General features: G+C 36.8%; 1 protein-coding gene across 6 annotated transcripts in view; it reads right to left on the bottom strand.

Moving 5' to 3' along the window:
* The window catches only part of ZBTB46 (zinc finger and BTB domain containing 46), a 159,011-nt gene extending 133,769 nt beyond the window's left edge, over nucleotides 1-25,242 (bottom strand). For 3 of the 6 annotated variants that reach the window (XM_074210509.1, XM_074210508.1, XM_074210505.1), the window contains exon 1: nucleotides 24,425-24,443. The gene's annotated coding sequence lies outside the window, so the exon portion shown is untranslated. Of the gene's footprint in view, nucleotides 1-24,424; nucleotides 24,465-25,126 lie in introns of those variants that run through there. The other 3 variants (XM_074210510.1, XM_074210506.1, XM_074210507.1) reach the window with 3 other exon arrangements.
* Nucleotides 25,243-26,962: the final 1,720 nt, after the last annotated feature.

Raw genomic sequence — 26,962 nt, forward strand, 5'->3', positions numbered from 1 at the left:
CATCTATTTCACTTCCTCATTCATACTCATCTTATCACCACCTCTAGTTTCTTGACTCACCCTTATCCATACAGGCTCCTCCATTCTAAAATTCTTTGCCTCCACTATCAATCTTGATTTATCCTGACTTGAGAATCTTCATCATTGACTAATCCCCATCATCAAGTTTCCCAGCTCTAACTTCAGGTCTGCTGAATGTTACTAAAATAGTGAAAAATGATCTGATTTCATCCATTATAAATTCATAGTACATAACACCTCAGCTAGGTCTGTGTCTCTTGATAAACCTACTCTACACAACTCCTTATTTCATTCACAACAGCAACTGTTTCAAAAACTTCTTTTCCTTCAACCTAACTGGACTCACAGTCCCAAAATACCTTTACCTGCTCTCCTTCTCTCCCTAATATTTGTAAGCATCATCACCCACACCCTCCTTCCCTACAATCCCAAGAGTATCTCTATTCTTCATTAAGGCTAATCCTCTAACCCATATTCTTGATTCCATCCTCCTGTTCTCCTTCCAGAATATTGCCTCATCAATCTTTCCCAATTCTATTCATCTTTACTCTATTCCTCTTCCCTGGTTTCTTTTCATTTGGCCTACAAATATACATAGATTTCTACAATCATTTTTTATAAATATATTCCTATAACTCTTCTACCTTAATCAGCTACTATTCCATCCTGATTTTCCTTCATTGTTAAATTACTTTAAAAAACATATACTCAATACTGCTAATACGTTTTCTCTTTCTAATTTTTTTTGAAAATATTTTTATTTTCAATTTCAAATTCTTTCCTTCCCCTACCTCCTGACAAGGAAAGAAATATGATACCCACGTGAAGTTAGACAAAACATATTTCCATTTTAGTCATGTTGCAAAAAACAAAGCAATAAAAAAGTGAAAAAATATGCTTGAATCTGTCCTCAGAAGTTCATCAGTTCTCTGGAGGTAGATAACATTTTCTATTATAAGTCTTTTGGAACTGTCATGGATTTTTGTATTGATTAGAGTAAATTAAGTCTTTTACAGTTGATTATCAGTACAATATTGATGTGACTATGTACAATGTTCTCCTAGTTCTGCTCACTTTACTTTCCATTAGCTCATATATGTCTTCCCTGGTTTTCTGAAACAATCCCTTTTGACAATCATTTCTTATAGCACAATAGTATTCCATTACAATCACATACTACAACTTGTTTAGCTATTTCTCAAATGATGAACATTTCCCAGTTTCCAATTCTCTTTTGGAGTACAGACTTAGTATTGGTATTGCTGGTCAAGGTTTTATGCTGCCAATTCTACACTATTCATCTTTTTTATCTCTTTGTAATTATCTTACACAACTCACCTCTCTAATGAAACTGCTCTTTCAAAGGCCAAAGACTCCCTATTTAACAAAGTTTGATGGATTTTTTCAGATCCCATCTTCTTTGACCTCCAAAGCTTTTCACTATTGACCAGAAGAGCTGAAAGGTTAGACACCCATATTCTAATGGATTCAGAACATTAAAGTGGAAAAATAATGGATGTGAATTAGAGAAGCTGGGTTTGAATCCCAGATCCAATACTTAATACCTGTATAACCTTGGGCAAGTCACTTACTTCTCAGGGCCTTAGTTTCCTCATCTAGATAATTGGAGGTTGTATTCCATGACCTTTATCCTAGCTTTATCCTAGCATATTAGTTTCTTATAATTTTCCTGACCCCTTAAAGTGAGTTTCCCATGAGAATTCATAATGGAAAGGACAGAGGAAAGGAAGAAGACAAAAAGGATGTCTGGGGAATGGAAGACATTTAAGAACCAACCATATTTGCTGGTACCACTTTCTCTTATGATAGTATTAGTTTTGAAAAACAGGCAATTCTGGGTGGCTAGGTGGTGCAGTGGATAGAGCACCAGTCCTGGAGTCAGGAGTACCTGAGTTCAAATCCGGCCTCAGACCTAGCTGTGTGGTCTTGGGCAAGTCACTTAACCCCATTTGCCTTGCAAAATCCTAAAAAAAAGGCAATGCTTACATGGGAAAGGGCTAAACAAACTGTGGCACATTATGTAATAGAATACTAAGGTGAGAAACGAATATAGTGAAACAAGGAATGAGCTATGAACTGATCCAAAGTGAAGTAAACAGAATGAGGAAAAATAGATATGATGAATACAACAATATAAAAGGAAAGAATAAAAAAATAACTGAAATTTAATGCTGTGAAATTATAATAGTCAATTTTGATCACAAGAAGAAATATGAGAAAGTTCCTCCTTTCCTTCCCTACAGAGGTTGAGGAGTATAGAATGCTGTATATAATGTCAGACTTGACTGATGTATATTGGTTAGTTTTGCTAAACTAGATTTTTAAAATTCTTTTTTATTATAAGAGATGGTTTTTTGGAAGGAATGGTTGGGGATATACTGAGAAATGAAGGGGATGTTAAAAAATGTAAAATTTTGAAATAAAACCCCTTTGCTTGGTTATATATAACCCCTACCTCTCTATATATACACACACATACTAAATTCTATGAAACTTTAAGACTTTATGTTCCCCAATTGATAAATAGTCAAAGAATATGCAAAGGCAATTTGCAGATGAGGAAATCAGAGCTATCCATAGTCCTATGAAAAACTGCTCTAAATCATTACTGATTAGAGAAATGCAAATTAAAGCATCTATGAGGTACCACCACACACCTCTCAGACTGGCCAATATGACCATAAAGGACAATGATCAATGTTGGAAGAGATGTGGGAAATCTAGAATACTAATGCATTGTTGGTGGATCTGTTTATCTAACCTGTCTGGAGAGCAATGGGAAGGGCAATAAAAACATACATATCCTTTGATCCAGTAATACCACTGCAGGGTCTGATCCTGAAGAGATCATGAAAAATGGTAAAAACATCACTTGTACATAAATATTCATAGCAACTCTGTTTGTGGTAGTAAAGAATTGGAAATCAAGGGGATGTCCATCAGTTAGAGAATGGCTGAACTGAACAAATTGTGGTATATATATATATATATATATATGTATGTTATGGAACACTACTGTTCTATTAGAAACCAGGAGGGATGGGATTGCAGAGAAGCCTGGAAGACTTGCATGAACTGAGCAGAACCAGAAGAACATTATACACCTAACAGCAACATGGGGGTGATGATCAACCTTAATGGACTTGTTCATTCCATCAATGTAATCATTTTAGTGTATCTGTGATGGAGAATACCATCTGTATCCAAAGAAAGAACTGTGGAGTTTAAACAAAGACAACTTTAAAAAAAAGTTATCTTATGTACTATATAATTTTGCTATCTCTAATATTTTATTTTTTCCTCAAGGATATGTTTTCTTCTCTCTACACATTCAATTTTGATCAATTCATAGCATGAAAACAATATAAAGATTATTAGATTGCCTTCTATGGGGCAGTAAAAAAGAGAGGGTAGGGGAAAAAGTATAAAATTCAAAACCTTACCAAAAAGTGATGGGTAGAACCTACTATTGTATATAAGTGGAGAACAAATAAAATATTTATATAATTAAAAAATTCAAAGGCAGATGAACTTGAAAAAAAAGAATTTATGAAATCTTTGCCTTTATACATAAGAAGCTGATCTGAGGTTGTGGGTTTTCCCTCCAGGTATGATGTTCCAAGCATAGAAAACAGAATGTAGCAAAAATTACAGAACATGTACATGGTCACAGAAAGCCAGTCAATTTATTTGGTGTGAAGAATATGTAGAAGGGGCACTACTATGAAATAATTTATAATAGAAAATTCAAACTATTTTATTTTGTACCTTGTTATTTCTCATTTTAATGGCCAATATAAAAGAATGAGAGTCAGGAGAGAACAGAATCTAAATCCAGGCTCTATTATTTACCACTGTGCTAATTTGGGCAAGTCACTAACTTTTCATCTATAAAATTGTATAAAAATACTTATAATTTGTCTATTTCACAAGTTTGTATGGAAAAACAGGTTCTAAAACTTAAACTGCAATGTAAATATAAGCTATTAAAATAATGCAATATTTTTCTTAGAATATAAGCTCCTCAAGAACACAGTTCATTTTGTTTTTGTTATTACATCCCTAGGATTTAGCACAGTGCCTTCCAACTAGGAAATGGCTCATAAATGTTTGTTGAAAATGAATTTCTCGTATGTAGTCATTATCATTTTCTTAACTATTTTATGGTTTGACTTTTTTACATATATATATATATGTATGTATATATATATATATAATTGGTATTCTCCCACATATATTTGGACAAACATATTCAAAATTAAAAAATAAGTTATGAATAAATTTCTTTATTAGTGTATGCCCAATTTCCCAGTGATACTATATGCAGTTTTATAACTCTGTACCCCAATTTAATAGGGGGAGTGTTTTGTTACTATTAGTCATATAATGTCATCTCATTAATTGCCTTTGCTTTGAGCTAACTATGAATTATAGTCTTAGAAGGACAGAAGCAAAGAGTGCGCTGAATCTGAAATTATAATTATTCTCTTGTGGACTCAACCTGGGAGTACAAATTGATATGGAAGGAAATGAAGGAATACATAAAGAATAAGGAAGAATGGAGGATGTTGGTTTGAGAAGTTTAGAGTGATAAGAGTTTTGAAATCTGTTCTTTAAGACAAAGGACTTTTATGTACATTTACAGGCAGATGAGAAAAAGCTGGTAGAGGAAATATTAAAGATGTAATAGAATGAGGAAGTAACTGATGGTTATAGAATGAGGGAATAACTAATGGTGTTATAAAGCCTCCTGGAAGAATGAGCACAGTTGGAAATAGTTTTGGAAAGTAGATATAAGCTTATCTCAGATAATTCCTAGTAACTGAAAATAAAATTCTACCTATTTTTCTCCTGAGTATTGTAAATTTAAAAAAATTTTTATGATAACTATGGATGTTTGGAGTTGTAAGACTATCATGAGAGATACATAAAAAGTGTAACTCACTGTGATTCCCAGCAATCCCTGTTTAGGTTATATTATTAGCTTATTTTGCTTTGAAAAGTAAGGAAAAATATGGCTAAGAAATATCACTTAAATTTTAAATAAAACCACTAGAAATAAAGAAGTGTGATAACAGAAAAGGGAAAGTCACTCCGGAAATCCCAGACATACAAATAATTCTAAGTACTTCATGAATTCCTTTTGGTTACAATCAAAAGAACAATAAAAATAGTCTAGTAGCATATTTTTGTTATCAACCTAGAATCTGTTTTTGTTTAAATGCTGAAAAAACATATCATCAAACACGGTCAATGTGGTAGTTGGTTTTTCTAAACCAATTTTTAGTTTTCTTTTAAAAAATTCTGTGTTACAAAGGAAAGATCATTATAAGATAAGGGGATGGATCTATTCAGTAACATGTGACATTAAATAACATCAAAATAAATTACAATTTTTTAAATGATGAAAAAAGTTTCATAATATCTTTATTTCTTCTCTTTATCGAAAAACTCAAGGTCTTTCAGAGATTTTGGGATGAAAATAATCTTAATCTTATTATTAATAAAATAATTTATAATACTATTAAACAATTTGAATATCGGTAGAATTAAATGAATCTGATACTGTATTTCTTTCCTCTATTTCTTTCCATTTCCACAACTGTTCATAACTAATACTAATTAACTGCAATTTAAGTTTACCATAAAAAAAAAGTTGCCCTCCTCCTCAGGGCACAAAGGAAGGCAGATGATGCCTCTGCTGGGTCTAGAATCAGGAATATCTGAACTCAAATTCAGGCTGAGCTACTTATTAATTGTAATGGGCAAATCACTTAACCACTGTTAAAGGGATGCTTTACTTTGCTTTTGAACTTAATTTTTTTTCTCATCATTGCCTGCTCCCTCTTCTAAATCACTTCATTTTGTATACATGCTGTCTTTACAACTGTATTTACTCATTTGAGAACATATGTCCCACTCAGGAGAATGTAAGTTCTTTAAAGATAAGTGTCTGACACATATCAGGTAGGCTTGTTAACTGACTGATCTTCCATTACTGCCTTACACTAAACTTACCGTTTCCTCAAATATAAAACGGAGATAATAGTAGCACCTACCTCATAGGGCTGTTGTGAAGATCAAATGAGATATTTGAAAAACCCTTAGTACACTGCCTGGCACATAGTACTTAATAAATGCTGATCCTCTTATTCACCTATAAGAAACTGAATTCAGGAAGAAAAATTCAAATAAGAACTGAAAGTGTACAAAACTATCAAGCAGGGATAAAATGAACTGTATGTTCAATGAGTCTGGTGGGGAATAGGTCCATTTTTTGTTTACTACTGGTGTCATTCAAAATTGTTTCAGTTTTCAGAAGAATAATCTGGTAATATGTAACAAGTCAAAAAGGGAATCTTCCTTTATCATATAATTAACACACCTGAGGGCCTGACCTTCAACCTGGTTTGTATTGTATTCTCACAGGTCCTGTGGAAGACCACCCAAAAGAGACCCCTCCCCAAGAGGCACAATCTCCAATGAGGGACTTGAGTCATGCTCAGGTCACCACCCCCTCTGATGGATTCTGGGGGAGCAGGGGGGTGGTGGCCTCTTTGACCTTGCAATCTCCAGTGGAACCCTGGCCAGCTGGCCTAGCCAAAATTTAATCAGCAATCTGCATGGTCTTCTCTTAAAACTCTTTCTAGGGTGACAAGGTGGCAGTGGATAGAGCATGGCTCTGGAGTCAGGAGGACCTGAGTTCAAGTCCGGCCTCAGACACTTAGTAATTGCCTAGCTGTGTGACCTTGGGCAAGTCACTTAACCCCATTTGCCTTATCAAAAAAAGCCTCTTTCTAACTTTTCTTTTTTCTTTTTCTTTTTGTATAAATGATGTTTTATTATACATTACTAAAAATTCTTGTTTAAGAGTAAACATAATGCCCACCCCAATATAGACCCTCATGAGCAATAAAGTAAAGAGAAAAAAATTAAAATTAAAATAAAAAAATAATAATAGGGGCAGTCAGGTGGCACAGTGGATGGCCAGGAGCACCTGAGCCAAAATCTGACCCCAGACACCCAACAATCACCCAGTTGTGTGAACCTGGGCAAGTTACCCGAACCCTATTACCCCTCAAAACCCCAAAAACCCCAAACCAAAAAAAATAATAATAACAATAATAATAGGAATGACCAGGTGGCACAGCGGACAGAGCACCAGCCCTGGAGACAGGAGCACCTGGGTCCAAATCCGGCCTCAGACACCCAACAATCACCCAGCTGTGCAGCTCTGGGCAGGGCACCCAACCCCATTTGCCCTGCAACCCCCCTAAAATAATAAAATAATAATTAAAAAAGTCAAAAAGGAATTTATATCATTTGATCAAGTAATTCCACTTTAGAGAATATATTTCAAGTAAAGAATCCAAACATAAAAAGTTTATAAAGATAGTGACATATCTACTATAGATAGAGTACTGATTTGGAAATGAGAAGACCTAAATTCAAATTTCACCTCAAATTTCATCATATTTACTTGCTGTGTAACCCTGGGTAAGTTACTTAGTTTCTCTTGGCCTTAGTTTCTTCATCTGTAAAATTAGAGAGTTTGACTCTTAGTTCCCCTCCTGGCTCTACATCTGTGATCATTAATAAAAGTGAAACATCAGAAATAATCCCTAATGCCTAATCACTACTTTTAGCTTTACATTATCTTATATTAATCTAATATAATGAAACTAGTTTAAATAACCAGAAGATGTCAATATATGGAAACACCTATATCAAATAAGTGGGGGGGGATAGACTATAAGGTTGTTGAAATTATACCCCAAAAAAACGCTCTCTCAGAAGGGTAAATCTCTTTGAAGATTTATGAGTGCTATAAATGATTTTGAGCTATAAGTTCCTCAGGTGATTTTTTTCCTTGGGCTGTTCAAATTACTAATTAACAACAACAACAAATCTGAATGTATGTTCCACGCTACTTGTACTGGACAGATTAAGGAGACAGGAAACTAACAGCCAGGAGGTTAAATTTAGCATGAATATGTGAGAAATCTATATTTATCTTCCCTCATTCTAGCGAGAACCTTAAACATTTCAGTGTTGGAAAATTCCACAATACAGATTCATGGTTTGGACCTTAATTTTTTTTACACATTTTCCTTAATGGGAATAATATTAAGGTCATCTTCTTAGGGGTAAGGAAACAATACAGAAGAGGTACCCAAGTCACTATTGTGTTGGACACTTTCAAAATAAAGAGACAAAAAATACATTATCACCTTCTCACTTTACCAAGCATCCCCCTAATTTATGAGGGATCAATTTCAGGTTTCAAATGTGAATTTGGTACCAAACAAGTCAACTTTTTATTCTTTTATCCTTTATATAACTAAAACGTTTCCTTAAAATTAGTAGCAGAACATAAAGGATAGACTCCCCTTTTTTAAATTACATCATAATTAAAGAAAAGTTACTAATTTTCAAGAAGCCACTTCTACATTCTCTTATCTGAAATGAAAGAAGAAATTGTGTAATGATATATTAACACTTTCATCAAGACACCTTTGAATATCTACTGCTTCCAAAGTATTGTACTTGGTGCCAGTGATACCAAAAAAAAAAAAAGACATAGCCTGTGCCTCAATAATTTGACCATCTACTTGGGGAGACAGAGTATTTAAAGTATTGTTATTAGCAATAACAATAACAATAATAATAATAACACTAATACAAGAAAGCAGCATGGGACATAAGTGATAATCTACTGGATCTGACTTCCATCTTAAATGAGTTCTTTTTTCAGTTCTGAGTTAAGGTACATTGATAGTTGAGGAAAGGGATGCTTTACTTTGCTCTTGAACATATTTTTTTTCCTCATCACTACTTGCAAACTCTTCTAAGTCACTTTATTTTGTAGAAAATACTGTATTTACTCATTTGAGAAAATATATCCCACTCAGTAGAATTTAGGTTCTTTAAAGATAAGTGTCTGACACATATTAGGCTTGTTAACTGACTGATCTTCCATTACTACCTTACACTAAAGTGCTGGAGTGCAATAATCAGGGCCTATGTCTTGTCTTAGCAGGTTTTGTGAGAAATCTACTTTTCCCCTTACTATTTGGGGAACGTTGATGGGACAAAAACATAGTCAGTTGTATTGAGTTGGGAATGGAAGGGGAAGAACCCTCATCCACCCAAAATCAACCAAACCATTTTCATCAGTCAAATTACTACTACTATCCTCTTTATTAAAAATACTATATTGGAAAATTAAACTTAGAGTAATGATATTTTCATTAATGCTTGTAAAATCCTTTTTATTACAATGTTCTCTTCATCAGAAAGATGATACTACATCTTTCAGTTTCAATCCTTGTTATTAATTAAAATGGTGATACTAAAATAAATAAAAATTTATACTTTCAAATAAACTGATAAAATGCCAATTATAAAATATTTTAGTCATGAGGTTTCAAATATAAATTTTATTACTATGTTTCTGAAATACTAAAATCATTCTGTGACAAAATTTTTTCTTAATTTACAAGATTCTAATTTTAAGAACATACATACTAAGAGAAGCAAAGGTAAATTTAACTTGTGCTTTTTGTAAACACAATGAAAACCAGCAGTGAAACATTTCTTGTATTAAAAAAGAAATCTTACTATACCTTCCTACAATTTATTAACTAGTTTCAAATCTAATATTTAAAAAAAATCACTTAATATAAGTTCTTAGGAACATAGGAAAAAAGACTAACCATAATTATTTTTGTTCACAGAGGATTACATAGATCCTTTTGAAAAAAAAATTAATTCCAGTCTCCTTGTTAGCAAAAAAAAAATGTGCAAAAATATTTTTATTAACTGGCAAAAAAGTACATTAACATTTTTCTTTTCTTAATTACTAAGTACATATGAAAGTTTAATTGTAACATTATTTATTTAATATTAATTTAATTATGTTACATAAAGGTGTGGAAAATATAGCCTAACATGGCATAAAATTATAAGATGTAAATATAAAATCATAAAAGCTGATTTACCTTGGAGTTAAATACTTTAGATTTTGGTTGCCTATATGATACTATTCTTTTAGATAATGCTAATATAGGGATTCTTAGTCTTATTTCATATCTTGGTGCTCTTTGGCAGTCGGGTGAAGCCTATAGACCCTTCTCTGAGTAATGATTTTAAATACATAAAACAAAATGCATAGGATTATAAAAAAATAAGCTATATTGAAATGAGTTATCAAAATATTTTTTTAAAAAATAAGTTCATGGCACTCTCAGTTAAGAATTCCAGTACAAAGGGTACTAGATTTAGTATTAGCTCTGCTATTAACTAGCTGCATGACATTAAACAAATTACTTAATTCGCTGTGCCTATTTTTCTCATATGTCAAATGAACATAACAATATCTTCCCTAACTACTTCATAAAGCCATTTTTAAGAAGATGACTTGATATGAAGGTATTTTAAGAAGTTAAAAAAGAATTATGGAAACATATGGTATTCTTATTTTATTTTGATTAGTTATCAAATTTGAATTTCATTTTTGAACTAAAATTTTAATTTCTACAAAAACAGTTTGAGTTGCTTCTCTCTTTTAGCTTCTCAAAAAAGGAGTGTTTTTAAGATACTAATATTTAAAGATGGTTTTGCTCCATCACTCTAACTACTCCATTATACTGCTTAGCATTATAGTCTGCCCAGAGGTTATCAGCGAACACAAAATATTACAGTATGATATAGTCAAAATGGAGAGTATTTATGAAAGTCCCCACTAATTTTTTGAACTCCCTATAACTACTTTCAAGACATCATAAGTTATTACACATTTCAAATTTCTAAGAAGCTAAAAAGCATAATAGAAGCAAAGGCAATATGATATTTTGAAAGGAATTAATTGTTCACCAAAATCTGAAATCCCAAAGCCAAGATTATTTGTAATTCCTAATTTTTGTCCTGTTATACTAATAACATAGGAAAGATCTTAAAACATACCAATGTTGAAAATTGTTTCTTTAGTTGTCTCATTCTGTCACAGTAGTACAATACATTTTTAATTATTGATGAAAAATATTCCTAGTAATAGTCTTTGAAGAGTTCTTCAAAATGTCCTGTAGTTGAAAAATTTGTGATCTTAAAACTAAGTAAAGCTAAAACAAGGAAAACAAAATACATACTTATTTCCTTGTCATTTTAGGCATTAGATCATCAGTAAATACTAAAAAAATTTATAAACTTAGGGGCGGCTAGATGGCGCAGTGGATAAAGCACTGGACCTGGAGTCAGGAGTACCTGGTTCAAATCTGATCTCAGACACTTAATAATTACCTAGCTGTGTGGCCTTGGGCAAGCCACTTAACCCCAATTGCCTTGCAAAAAACCTAAAAAAAAATTTACAAAATTGTTAGTAGCTTTATCCATGTTCAACCAAAAAATCATAGAGTACGGTATGAATAGATACACTAATTTAAGGATAGATTGTTAAATGTAAATATTTGTTATAAACCCCTTTCCCTCCAAAAGAGTTCTAATTCTATATATTCAACTTCACCTTCAGACAAATATATTAGCTGGTTAAGCTCTCATGTAATTTCAAACACACTTAATTAACAACTTTGGATACTGATGAAAACATGGTCATCTCAAGTCAAAATAGTGAAGAAAGGCAATTTTTTCAATATAGGAAACAGATAAGCTTTTGTGATGATACCAAAAACTATTTGTATATCTTTCAAATTAAAATAAGTTTCTATTGTAGCTGGGGACTCTATGGCTGTATACAAATCATGTTAAATCTAATAACTTGCTGGAAAGAATTTATATTTTATACCAATTTTTCTTATTATTATGGGCTCTAAAGAAGAAGAAAAACTAAAATCATCACTCAAAGAATGAGTTTCCTAATATTTTAAAAAAGAGATAAAAGAAAGCAATGAATCAATCAAAGCAGATGCATAATTTTTTAAAATAACACTAAAGATGTCACATTTAAACTGTTAGGAAATAAGACCATGACAGGAAAGAAAGACATGAGGATAGAAAACCAAAAACTATGGTCAAACTCTCAGTCTTTTAGGACTGAGCACCTGGAGTTAATCCTACAAAAATAAAATTATAACATATACTAGAAACCTATAAAAATAAATAGAACTCAAAAAGATTTATATTTTAAATGCTGTAGTGTACTTTGCATAATTAGCATTTACTAAATGTTCTCAGAAATTAGTTGAGTCCACTGTGACAACCTAATAACAAACTAGTTCAATTAAAATTTTTTTTATTTAAATAGTTCTTTTCTAACTAAATAATTTCACTTTCACTCTTGTACAACTGATATAATCCTTTGCAAAGGATTATAAATTGCTCATAGACACTGATAGCCCAAGTCCTTGAATGCTTAATGTACCAATATAGAATCCAATCCTCTTTGAACAAATTTTCCATTTCTTAACATCCTAATTTCTTTTACATAACCGTAATTCCCATCATAGATTCTCTTCTTTTCTATGATGTAAGTATTATACAAATATCTCTGGAGCTGCTTAATCTACCTACAATATCAAGAAATGAAGTCACTAAGTATTCTTCAAAGGAGTAAACGTGGATAGTCATTATAGTCAAAATGTGTTGGAAAAGTAGAATATAAATCTATACCTAGATTAGTTGAAAGATAGTGTTAAAAAAAAGAAAAAAAAATTTAAAAATACATGGACCAAATAGTAACTCTTGTCATGGTACATGGGACCACTGTGCCACTAGTGGTACTACACTAGCTCCCCTGAAGAAGGGAGGTGGCTTGAACTGAAGGTAAAATTGAAAAGCCATTTTCTTCTCAAAGACTGTATACATAGTTTAAGTATTATGGCAGCCAAAAGGGGTCATCTCCATGATATCTGAGAAGCTGAATACCTTCCTCTGAACCATCAAGTCCTAATTATTGTCAAGAAACTGTAAGCAAGTACTAGATAAATTAATTTTAACACAATCACTTCATGTTCTTCTTGTGGTCCAATGAATATAAAACTGTAAGAGGAATTAGGAAAACTGACTGAGTTCCACCAATGATTTCCTATAAGACCAAGAACAAAGCAACTAATTCCTTTAATTGAAAATATTTCTCCATCTCTAAAATGGATGTTTCTTTTCTGATTATTTTGTCTCAAGGTAATGTACGTTTTCACATGATAATTTAAAAATGACTTTGAAATGCTTAGATAAAATGGTGTTAGGAAATAAATAACTGTGAATGGAATAGAATATTAACACGAGAAATTATGAATATTTAAATATGTAAGTGAAACTAAAGTGATAAAAAGTGTTGAAGACAGAACTAAAAACCAATACACATATTGACTATGTTTCTACATAGAGGCAATATGTAAAAGATAATATCAACAATAATAAAACTATGGTAAATATTATAATGGGGCAGTAGATAGAACACCAGGCCTGGAGTCTGGAGGACCTGAATTCAAATCCAAGACCTCAGACACTTACTAGCTGTTTGACCTGGGCAAGTCACTTCATGTTGTTTGCCTCAGTTTCCTCATGAGCTGAAGAAGGAACTGACAAATCACTCCCATGTATATCTTTGCCAAGAAAACCCCAAATGGGGTTGATCACAAAGAATCTGGCAAAACTGGAACAACTGAACAACAAGAAAACGTAAAGTGATTTTTACTGTCTTGTTAATGTTAATATTCACATCTTTTGTTTCCTTCACAAATTTATTTTTTAAAAGGTAAACAGTATTGTTATCTACACAATGTCAAGAAAATTAGAAAAAAGACCCCCAACAAATTGGGTGTATGTGCTACAGAAGATTCAAAGATCATGGATGAGAGTTCTGCAACATGGTTAAGTATGAAGAATTACAATTTGCAGAAGTACCACCTTGATGAGATTGCTTAATAAGCTGAGGAGGTTTAGCTTAGAAAAGAAAAGGTGGGAGGTGAGGGTGGGAGATGGGAAGGACATGAAAGCTGTCTTCATTAGAACAGATGACAGGTGGAACAGATATGGGTTTTTGACCCCACATGGCAGAATCAGGAGCAAAGGATAGAAACTGTAAACAGGCAAATTCAATGTCAGGAAAAACTTCCTTAAAGGCAGAGATATTTGAAAAGTAGAATGGGTTGCCTCACTAGGTAATGGATTAAAAGTCTTCAAACAAAGGCTGACTTTGTTAGGTACTTGTTAGGTATAGCAGACATTTCTTCAGGCTATGGATTAAACTACTCAGCCACTAGAGGATCCCTTCTAACTTTAAAATTTTGTATGTGAGATCACAGATATTTGGAAATATCAGAATATAACAACTTGTATGATCATTAAGAATATTAAAAAGTTATAAAGAACATTTTTTCAAGACTGAGACTTTTAAAATGAGACTTTTCAAAAAAAAAGGAAATACTCGCTTAAATTTTTAGTACAGTAGGATGAAATTCTAATCTTGAAATGTTTTAAAATTTTATTTTCGATTTGGAACTATGACCAAAGGGTTATAAAACTTGGTAATACCACTACTAGGAGACTCCTCTCCCCCCCCAAAAAAATAAGAAAAGGATCTCTAAGTACAAAAATGTTTATTGCAGTTTTTTCTGTGGTGGCAAAGAAATGGACATTGAGGGGATGCCCATAATTGGGAAATGGCAGAACAAGCTGTGACATATGATTGTTATGTAATATTATTGTGCAATAAGAAATAATGAGCAAGATACTTTCAGAAAAACTTGGAAAGACTTACATGGACTGGTGCAGAATGAAGTGAACAGAACCAGGAGTACATTGTACACAGTAACAGCAATAGTGTACAATGTGGATGACTTTGCTATTCTCATCAATCCAATGATCCAAGATGACCACATAGGACTCATGATGAAAAATGCTATCTACCTCCAGAGAAAGAACTGCTAGAGTCCGAATGAGATTGAAGCATACTATTTTTCATGGGTTTGGGGGGTATGTGCATTTATGTTTTTTGAGGTATTGTCTGTTTTCTTTCATAACATAATATAGAAATATGTTTTGCATGATTGCACTTGTATAACCTATATAAAACTGCTTTGCCTTATCAGTGTGGGAAGAGAGGAGTGGGGGAAGGATGGAGGGAGGGAAAGAATTTGGAATATAAAATTTAAAAAACACAAATATTAAAATTGGTTTTATATGTAATTGAAAAAATAATAAAATATTATTTTGAATGTTCATTTTAGAAAACAATCTAATTAATTAATTAAATCAGTGATTCCAACCTACAACAGAAATCTCCTTCTCTAACTCTAACTTCTTTTCTATCCTGATCTAATTTTCTCAATCTACAGGGCACAATCATTCAGGTACCCCATCAAAAACTGACAGTTTTGAAAAGACAGTTAATTTTTCTACTGAGGTACTTCCCACTCTTATATTGTCATTCCTATCCTCTGTTAAATTTTCATGACATCAACTACAACTTTTGTCTTTCACTCTCACATTATCAACCACTGAGGATGAGAGTTCAAATCCAGCCTCAGACATTTGCCACTTACTAGTTTGTTACCTTGGGCAAGTCACTTAACCCTGATTGTTCCAATCCAGGGCCCTCCAATCATCCTAACTTATACCTAGCCATTGGACCCAGATGGCTTTGGAGGAAAAAGTGAGGCTGGTGACTTAGCATAGTACCTTATCACTCAAATCCAATTCATATGCCTATCATGGCATCATCTCCCTAATGTCATGAAGTACATGTCATGAAATGAAGTACAAATATCTACTGTTAAGTTCTGCTCACTTTCTTCAATAAAATTCCTCAGACTATCCCCTTTCTTTTCATTGTCCAAGTTTCAGCCTCCTAAATACCAGAGGCCTGACCTAGCCATTACCTTCTTGCCAACCCTCCTAGCACATTCTACATAGGCAAGGATTTAAGAACAATTTCCCTCCAAATCTATTCTGTTATTATGTCCCTTTTCAGAACTATAAATTAGCTCTCAATGGCTTCTCGAACCAATCTGGAATCCTGTCCCAGGGAGAAATGTTGAGAAATATAAAAGATTTAAGTAGATAATAGCATATCACTAAGAATTACTTACTCGATATGAATGAGGCAGACTGTTGAAGTGATAAGAACACTCAACCTGCAATCAGTAGAACTGGACTCAAATCCCAGCTCTGATACTTGCCAGTGATCACATAGCTAGTAGATCCCTTAACTTCCTTGAGCCTCAGTTTCAGCTGTAAAAGGAAAGGGCTGTACACTCGATGATCCCTCAAGACTTTTCACTTCTAATGTTCTGTGATCCTATGAACTATAAGTTGGGAAAAAAGACAACTAGACTCTAAAGAGAGACACGTAAATCATATGGTGAATGAAAGAAAACAATTATTCAGCCAAAGTACTATCCTTAAAGCCATAGATATTAAAAGAAATGGTACAACTTCTCTAGCCTTTATTGGAGGCTCATCACAAAATAAGAGAAAGTAGGATTGGGTTACCATCTGAACTGGTGAGAAGTTGGAAACTACACTGATGAAAAACACAGAAAATTACACAAACATTTAATGTCTTCTATTTACCTACACTTGATATAGAAGTATAGGTTATATACAATTGGTCTCATCTTAACCCAAATCCTTCATCTCCCACTTCACACACACACACACACACACATACCATAACCACTATCTTTATTTATTTATTATTTTTAGGTTTTTGCAAGGCAAATGGGGTTAAGTGGCTTGCCCAAGGCCACACAGCTAGGTAATTATTAAGTGTCTGAGACTGGATTTGAACCCAGGTACTCCTGACTCCAAGGCCAGTGCTTTATCCACTACGCCACCTAGCCACCCCCCCCTTTTTTTTAGGTTAACCACTATCTTTAAGCATAACATGCAATAACCTGATAATTGGCCTCCCTCTTTAAGTCTTTCCCCACTCTAAGTCCCCCTCCACTCAGCTGTCAAATTGATATTCCTAAAGGCACAGAGCTATTCCAAGAGCACTGCTCTCTGTTTGAACTCCTGTGGCTTTCTATTATTTGCCAGGTTCAAAAATAAAGTCCTCTATTTGACTTTTAAAGCCCTTTCCACTCTGACCCCTTCCTCCCTTCCCAGTCTTCTTAAATTCACTCCCCTCAACACATTCTACAATTCAGCTTCCTTGGTCTACTTTATTGTTTCTCAAACATGACACTCGTCTCCCAAGTCTGTTCTTTTGTACTGGCTGTCCCCAATCCCTGGAATGCTCTCCTTCACCTCTTCTCGTCTAGCTCCTCTCTTCCCTGGCTTCCTCAAAGTCTTGGTTTCACTGCCACCCTCAGCAGATCTTTCCTAGTCCCCTCTGAGATGATTTTCCAGATATTTTATATACAACTTCTGTGTCCAGAGACACTTACACATTATTTTCCAAGGGAGATCAGGTACAGGTTTTTACATTTCTTTGCACCCTTGGTATTTATTTAGCATAGTTCCAAGGTAAGTGCTCAATAGATGCTTCCTGAGCATAAGTACTATGGTGCCCTCTTCTCCCTCCAAATCACTGAAACATTATTCTTCTGAATGAGAATGATTTCTCTTTCTCTGCCACAAGTTCTCCATCAAAATATTTAAGAATATGGGGCGACTAGGTGGCACAGTGGATAGAGCACTGGCCCTGGAGTCAGGAGGACCCGAGTTCAAATTTGACCTCAGACACTTAATAATTACCTAGCCGTGTGGCCTTGGGCAAGCCACTTAATCCCATTGTCTTGCAAAAAAAGAGGTCTAAAAAGTATTTAAGAATAACTTCCTCTATGAACTTTTTTAGATTAATTCCTCTTGGCTCTACTGTAACACTTGGAGAACCACTTGTCATGTCTATCATTTGTCTATCATTGTTCTGATTACATATATATTCTCTAAGCAGCTAGAGTTGAGTTTATGTGTAGATATGTAGCCACATGTTTTTACATACATGAATATTTCTGTCACTTCTGCATGTTTATCATATTATATTTATTCTGTTTCCTCTTTTAAGTCATAAGCTTCTTAAAGGCAATAACTAATTCTTCAAATTCCTTTCAAAGTCACCATATCATCTAAAATAGAGATTGCTAAGTAGTAGATACACAAAAAGCAATGCTGACTAGTCTGTATAAATACCTTGCTCACCACTATGTAAAAGCATTTTTTTGGCTACTTTTACTTTGAGACTCCATTCTAAAAAGAAAATACATGTAATGATTATATACACACATACATACATTAAATAATGCTATTGTGGGGAATGTGTGTTGCAGGCAAATGCATGTTGACTTAATTTATAAGGTAGTTTTTAGGTTAAAAAAAATCCACAGGATAAACTGGAGATAATCTAAGAGGGAAGACATCAAGAATAAGAAAGGTTCCTTGAATGAGATGGGGTTTTAACTGAGATTTGAAGACAGGAAGCAAATATGAGCAAAAAGTTCAAACATGGAAGGAAAAAATAGATGAAAATATACTTAGTCTAGAGAAGGAGTATCTTGAGTGAGGAGAACATCAAGTATGCCAATGTCATTGGATCACATAGTATATGGAAAGAGGTAAGGTATAATTAGATTTAAAAGGGGCCAGGTTATGAAGGGCTTTAAAAGGCAGACAAGGAATTTTATATTTGATCTTGGAGGAAATAGGGGGCCACTGGAGTTTACTGAATGGGGAGGGAATATGGTCAGATCTGCACTTTAGAAAGATCTATTTGACAACTGAGAGGATGATGGGCTGGGCTGGGGAAAGATCTGAGGTAGAGAGATCAATCATCAGGCCACTGAAATAAACTAGACTTAAAGTAATAGAGGTTTATACCAAGGTGGTAGCAGTATCAGAAAAGAGAAGGGGGTACATAGGAGAAATTGTTATTTCAGTGATTAGATCCCCATAAATAGGATACAAGACAGAATAGCCTTAGATCAAATTCAGCCCTACAGAAAACAGTGTTATATTGGACCTCCAATGTTTAATTAATAAGACAGTGAAGATAAATACATATCATCATGTAAAATAATTTTGATAATAATTGCAAAATAAATAGAACTATGGAGATGAAAGGAGAGGGGACAATAGTGTTTTATAAACAAAAAACTATTTCTGGGCCCTACCTCCATGCAAATATTAAAAATTATTCATACATATAGAACGACTTCTGCATAATTGTATGCTGTGGCCAGAAAAATTTAATTCTCATCAAACTATAGCTATGTTTAGTGACATGATACTGTCTGAAAATAATTCAAGAGAAAGAAATACCCTTTCTTCTACTGATTATTTCAAACAATGATTAAGTGTACTCCTCTAGTATTAGGAAAATTGCTGCTTTACTGACTTTTTTGCATACTATACCATCAAATCTTTATGTGAATGAACATATTGAAAACCATCACTACCTTATTCTATTAAGAATGCATCTGATATTCTATTTTGAAACAATTATTGAAAAATAAAATAAAACTTATAATGGATATTTTTTTTTTAAAAATTGCTTCTAAAAGGGCAGCTAAGTGGTGTAGAGGATAGAGTACTGGCCCCGAGTCAAGAGGACCTGAGTTCAAATCCTGTCTCAGACACTTAATAATTGCCTAGCTGTGTGACTTTGGGCAAATCACCTAACCCCCTTGCCTTAAATAAAAAAAAAATTTGCTTCTGCCGAAGTTACTAAATGATCTCTTAAGTGCCAAATCTAATGGCCTTTTCTCAATCCTCATCCTTCTTGATTTCTCAGAAGTCTTTGATACTGCTATCCATCCTCTTCTCTCTGATACTTTCCTTACCTCTTATATAGCTATCTGTCCTTTCTCAGTTTCCTTTGCTGGAACTTCAGTTCTATAATACCCAATTACTCTGGGTGCCCCACAAAGTTTTGTCCTGGGTCCTCTTGTTTCTTCCTCTATTCTATATCATGTGATGATCTCATAAGTTACCATGGATTCAAAAATCATCTCTATAGCAATAAATCTCAAATTTACTTTTCTAGTCCTAACCTCTCTGTTGACCTCCAGTCTCCCATCTCTAACTGACTATTGGACATCTTAAATTGGATGTTCTGTAGACTTCTTAAACTCAACATAACCAAAACTGCATTATCTTTCCTCTCTACCAACCTTCCCTTTTACTGTCAATAGTAATCACTGTGCCTTCCAACCACCCTCTGCTCTCCCTCTTGGTTTCCTATTACTATCAATAGCATCACCCACTTCCCAGCCATCAGGGTATCATCCTTAGCTCCTCAACATTTTTCATCTCCTATATACATGTTTCCAAGATCTTATTATTTTACCTTCATGACTTCTCTACAATCTTCATCCTTTCTATACTTTTAGTTTATTCATACTTTACCCCCCTCCACATACTCTACAATCGAACTCTATTGGTCTTCTTGCTGTTCTTCACACAAGACACTCCATCTTCGTTCATGATGATTTTTCACTGGCTTTTCCTCATGCTGAGAATTCTCTCCCTCATCTCTATTTCCTTCCCCAGATTGCTTCAGGTTCTAGCTAAAATCCCACTTTTCACAGGAAGCCTTTCCTGATCTCCTTTAATTCTCCCTCCTTCTCTATGTTGATCATATCTAGTTTATCCTGTCTATAGCATGACTGTACATACTTCTTTGTATGATGTCTTTAGATTGTGAGCTCTTTGAGAGCAAGCTGGCTGCTTGATGAGTCTCACAAGATAGATTTAATTTTTTGATTAAAGAACATGATCACAACCTCTAATGGAAAACAAATGATTGTCATTTTACCTTTAACTTGCAAAAGCTTTGAAATTCAACACCACCTAATCAGTCAATCAATAAACATTTATTGAACACTCATATATTTGTTAAGCACCTATTTTGTGCCCAGCACTATGCTAAGGGCTGGAGATACAAAGAAAAGCAAAAGACAATTCCATCTTTCAAGGAGATAACAATGAAACGATATACAAACAGGTAAACACAACCCTAGTCAGGAACTTACATTAGAAAAATCAAAATGATTTTTACTTATATACAATGTACATGCTTTCTATATGTACTTATTTTATCTTCTATTAGAAAGCAGGCTCCTAAAGGAGATCACTTTATGTTTTTCTTTGTATCCCTGCTGTAAAGCACGAAATACATGACTTATAGTGTGTACTTAATAAATATTTGTTGACTGATGATCGATCAAAATGATCTTCTGTATAGTGATTCAATGGCACATGAACATATATATGTATATATGTTTATAAGAATACCTGAGTAGTACCTAATTATAAAATTGTTGATTTGACTCTTTAGTTTCCTCGTTTACCCTAATTTTCTTAGGAACTCCTCATATTTCCTTCTTCTGCCTTTTGTCATACATAGAAAAAAATTGTGGGGCATTTTTTGTCATTGGTAATGAGCAATACAATATAAAAACCTTTTCAACAAGAGTGTGGAAATAATCTATGCTTTGGGTTATATGGTACACAAATGTTTTAAGATGGAATACAAAAAGAAACATTATCAGTCCTTTTCTCTAAAACCCTTAGTGGTTTTTTTGGTGCAATTTTATTGCCTGTACTGGGCACACTAAAGCAAAGTGCTCTAGGGAACTACAACCAGAGAAAAGGACAACAATTAGAACTGAAGAATGCATTTCAGAGATTTAAATCCAAATCCTCTTCCCTTAAAATTTGTACTTCAAAGAATGTTCACTTTTCCCTCATTTAGACCATTAAAAATAAATATTTAGCAGCAGGGAAAGATTATTAGAGTCTGGGGAAAAGAGACAGGAACAGAATCCTAAACAATCTATCAACACTGCACAATTTATTAAAATATATCCTAAGAAAGGACAGAAGGAAAAATATGATGTGTGATATGACAATTACTGGATTTAAAAACGAAATGTGAATTGGGGAAGAATTTGCACATAGAAAAATGAAAAAAAAATTAAGGTCTATGTAGGTTTACAACTCAAAACAAGTATAAATGTAGGATTCTAAAGTAGGGGAAGGCATTTAGAATATATTTAACTTACTTTTAACTCCAACAGAAGAGGAAGATGATGCCAAATCAAATGGAAATTGGATTCATTTGTAAAGTCACAGCAAGTAATAACTTTGTCAAGTTTGTGAGATTATGAGGTTCACCCACCCCAACATTCATTAAACTCATTTTCTTAAGCTTACAGCTGTCATAAAAACCCCTTGAAAAGTACAACCGTCCCAGAAACACAGACCACAGGGACAATCTGGCCCAATTTCTCTTTACACTTAAAAAAGCCAGTTAAAGGACAATATTCAAAGTTCAAATATGAAATTAAAATCTGTTTATTAACACTTTTAAATAAGTTATTTGATAACATTGAAACAAGGTACCCCAAATTAATCCAATTTTAAAATATTAAAAAGTTTCAAGATTTACAGACATAAAGTAGAATCCTCTCATAACATTATTTAGGGTACAAGAATCACACGCATGTTATAGGCACTCATTATCAGTGAGAAAGATATACTATATGTTACTATGGACACCAGAGACAAGATATGACCCAAAGTATAAATGAATCGGTGATATAATGAGGTTGTTTCACAACTGCAGAGGGTAGTGGAATTCACTACCATAAGGATAAACAGCAATCATTTATATCTATCAAAGAGGACATGGAATTAACTGAGGTTTGAGCATGGGGAAACAACATATCAGAACACAAAAACGACTTAAAATGACCAATTAAAAAGCATTTCATCAAAATAAAATTCTAATTTTCAGGAACAGATAATTGAGAGTTCCTGTAAATACAAATCTAAGTATTCCTTTTTGCTTCTCAGACTGGTCCACTGGGCAATAGATTCTATATTAGATTTCAGTCCCCAAATACCTCAGTGATAGTTCTTTGCCACATTTAATATGCTATGATGGTAATCCATTTTATGAAAGATATCAAAATAATTACAAAACTTTTCATTGAAAAATGTTCACATTTGCATTTAAGTTACAAATAAGTAGTCACACTGCCAGGTAAACTCTTAAATCTTACAATAATTATAAAAATTGGATATTTCTGAGTAACTTTTAATCCAGGATGATCCATAAATTATAAAATTGAAGAATTCTGCAACAAAATGCTTGCTGTAATTATTCTTTAATTACTTTAATTATTCTTTATGAACAAAAGATATTTCCCATTCTCGGTGAAAATTCCTTACATGAACCAATAACGCAGGATGAGAAGGCTTAAGTAGAAAGTGAAGCTATAATAAGTCTTTAAAAAAAACTGGAAGATTACAATAAATCAAATATAAAAGATAAAACAACTGATACAATTAAAATGCAAGTGAGAACTTCAGTACAGGTGTCTGCTCAGTGCTGTTTGCAAAACACGTTTTCTAATTAGCATTTCTTTAAACAATGCTGATAATAATCTTGTCACTGTAATCCATGCTGAATGAATCACTGAGATTGTAAAATAGAAAGCATGAGGAAATTCTCTGCTAATCTCCATTAAACTTTCTTTTGTTTATATTTCCTTATCAGGTGTCAAAAGCATTTTTCCTATACCATTCAGATTTCATTGAAATACAGCTAGCTACTGACAGGTTTTGTGTGTGTAGTGTATTAACCAGAAGAGATACTGAATTTGTGGGGGGGGGGGGGGGAATAAACAAATAGAAATCTTTCTAGTCCTGAAAATTCAGCTTCCTCCCCTGTCATCTGGGATTGAGTTATCAGACACTCACTTGCATTACTTTCTGAGACTGACATGTCTATTTACAGGGAGACAAAGCCAAGCTCCGGCACCGCAAACCTTTATTTTGCAAACACACCTTCAAGTCCAATCCTTCCTCTTCTCTCCTTTACAAAACATGCCTTTGGGGTGGCAAGGGGTGAAGGGAAAGCTATCCCCCCTCCCCCTGAATCAATTACCCAACATATAAAAAAAATCTCAGCCCTTTTGGTTAAGCCTCACATTCAATTAGCTGCCTCACCAAAGAGAAGAGAAATGATCTTGCAGTTTTGTTCTAGGGTCACTTCTTCCCCCATTTCAGCCTGTAATTAAAATGGAGGCAAGGCCAGGCGATCTGTGTCTGGCTTTAGGGGGAGACAATAACCCAAAACAGGCCTGAGAGAGAGAAAGAAATACACAAGCTTCACTGTATTACCTCATCCCCTTTTTCCAGGCAGTTTTGAGACATAGACTCTTCAGAAACTCTTGGTGCAACTTGCCTATAGGCTGCGTTTTGGGGGAAGAATTTTAATTCTGGGGTTTGGGTAGGAGCCTCTCGTGGGTAGTGGGAGCTACTAAAATGCCCCTTGTCTCCTCTCCCTAGAGCTGGGTGTTGACGCAGCAGAAATTACCGGCTGGAAAATTCCCCTTTTGGAGGTTACAAGGAGGAGGGAAGGGGGAGGAGGAGGCGGCACGGGGGGGGGGTCGGCCCTGGCACACGGCAGACTTACCTCGCTTCGGTAACAGCCCTCCTCCGAGCCCGGAGTCTCCGCGTCCGCCCGCCCCCGCCCCTCGGGCACAACACGGACCCCCCCACCCCCCCACGCTCACTCGCGGACATGCTCCAACTTCCCTCCCCCCGCGGCCCCGGGAGCTGGTGGTTCTTGCCCGGTGGCCCCAGGGGGTTCAAAGCGGTTCAGGGAGCGGTGTTGCCAGGGTATAAAATGGGAGTGAGGCGCCGTCAGACCTGGCGGCAGAGACGGGGAAGAAGGAGGGAGGGGGACCCCTGTGCCAGCCTGCGCTCGCCCGGAGGAGTGAGGGCCGGCTGCCCCCCGCCGCCCCCGCCGGGCGCGATGGTGGGAGGGGGCGCCGGACGGGCCCGGGGCTCGGACGCCGCCCCCCCCCGCTCCGCCCCGGCCCTGCCCGAGGAGGCGCGGGGCAGAGCCCGCCGAGGGGGCACGGGGGGTCGTGCCCGGGGCCGGGCGGCCGCCGCCTGTCACCCCGGCCGCGGCTTCCCCGGCTCCGCCGCCCGGCCACAGGGGGCGCCCCGCGCGCCGGGGCGCCGGGGTCTTCGCTCCGGGCGCCCGAGCCCCGGGGGGGGGGGACTCTCGGGCCGGGGGGGGGGGGCAGGGGCAGGGGAGCTCCGGGGCCCGGGCGGGCGCCGGGCCGGGCCGGGCCGGGGCGGACAATGAGCAGCCGGGCTCGCCGCTTACCTGTTACCCCATGGGGCGGGGGGGGAGGCAAGGAGCGAGGGCGGCCGCCGGAGGAGGAGGAGCGGGCGCCGCGGCCGGCGGACCCCCGCCCCGGCCGCAACGCCGTCTTCGGCCCCTGCCCTTGACCGTCGCCCCCGGAATCCCGGCGCCGGGTCCGAGTCGCCCCCGGAGCTCTCCTCGCGCTCCGCTCTCAGTCGGTCCGTCAGTCAGACCCGCTCGGGCGCGCCCCCGCTCAGCCTGGCGCGCCCCCGCCCGGCTCCGCCACCCCCCGGCACACACGCCCCCTGCCTCGCGCGCGCCCGCGGTCTCTGCCCCCGCCCCCCGGCGCGCGCCCGGACGCTCTTGATTGGCCCCTCTCGGTTCCTTTTCTTCTTCGACCACCCTCTTCAAGCCCCGCCCCTCCTGCCCCTGCCTCTGGCCCCGCCCCCGCCCCCCCCGCGGGGCGCCTCTTCTCCGCTCCTAGGTGCGGGGCTGGGGGAGGGCGACGTGGAGGGGTCAGCGCTCTGGAGCTTTGGGTCCGGCCCCCGTCCACCCCTGCCGCTGGGTGACTGGACAACGGAAATGAGGGCTGGAGAACGCTGGGCATTGTGGGAAGCGCCCCCTCCCCGGGCTGGGGGGTTCAGGGGTCGTGGAGGGCAGTTGGAGAGAATGGAGGTGGCGCGGGGTCCGGCCTCGGGGCTGTGGCTCCGGCCCACCCTGCGCCCCCCGCGCGGGGGTCCTCAGCTCTGAGGCTGCCCCCTGCCCCCGGGAGCCGCTTTCTCTGGGGTGACACCTGACGGGGCGGGGGGGAGTGGAGCCCGGGCCCCTGGGGATGCGCCGCGGGCCTGGGTCAAGTCCTGGAGTAGGAGCCGGGCGTCCTCGGCCGGGCGCCCCCCGGCCTTCTCCGGCCCTAGGGCCTTCGGAGCAGACCCCCGAACCCGGAGGGTAGGGACCCGCGGGGGCGGGGGCGTGCAGGGGAGCTCATTATGGGAAAGTTGGAGGAAAAAGCATTAGCCCAGCCCCTTTCCTTGACTCAGGGCTTTTCCAACAAGTCGGTGCAGCACGTGTTTGCTAGGCTAGTTCCCAGCCTGAAAGAGTCTTTTAGTGTTTCTGTCGTATTGGTTTTTCATTGGGGGGGGGGGGGCGCGGCACGTGGGTAAGTTCTGAACACTTCTAATCACTTTTGAGTTCCAGTTCCTGAAATCTATTTGCTGATTTCCCTACTAGTTTCGCACAAGCCCAGCCGGTCTGTATACATTTGATCTTTTCCCTTAATGCTGCAAACCAGCCAAACCTCTGAAGTTTCCAATTCCTCCTGTTGCTAATACTTTGTCACTCCTCAAAGTTTAGAGAGAAAATATTTTAAAATATATGAAATCCTGAACATTTTACACAGCAGAACTAAAAAATAAAATTTCTACCTCCCTGAAGGCTATTTCTATCATTGCTTCATTATACAGTTGCTAGTGCATTGTTGGCATTGTTTTCTTTTCTTTTATCTTAACCCCAGAACATTTAGTGAAAAGTATTCAAAGTCCGCTAGTGATTCTGAAATGACTTATTTTTCATGTGGTTATGGGTCTGGGGCTTTTCTGGATATAAACTGCCCAGTGTGAGATGCTATGCTTTGAAATGAAAGATAAATTGGATTATCATCCTCCCTCCCATACCCCCTTTTAGTAATGATACCAATTTTGCTGCCTTCCAACCATAAAGATGGAACTGTTACCAACAAGGTAATAACTTAATTATAGCAACCTCCAAATTATTTGCAAACATGAAACAAATTGTAGTGATTTTTCATTTCCTCATTTTCAGCTTCTTGCTCTCAGGAATGAAGTATCTACAGTCACCTTG

The sequence above is a fragment of the Macrotis lagotis genome, chromosome 1, assembly GCF_037893015.1.
Source record: "Macrotis lagotis isolate mMagLag1 chromosome 1, bilby.v1.9.chrom.fasta, whole genome shotgun sequence".
Classification (NCBI taxonomy): Eukaryota; Metazoa; Chordata; class Mammalia; order Peramelemorphia; family Peramelidae; genus Macrotis; species Macrotis lagotis.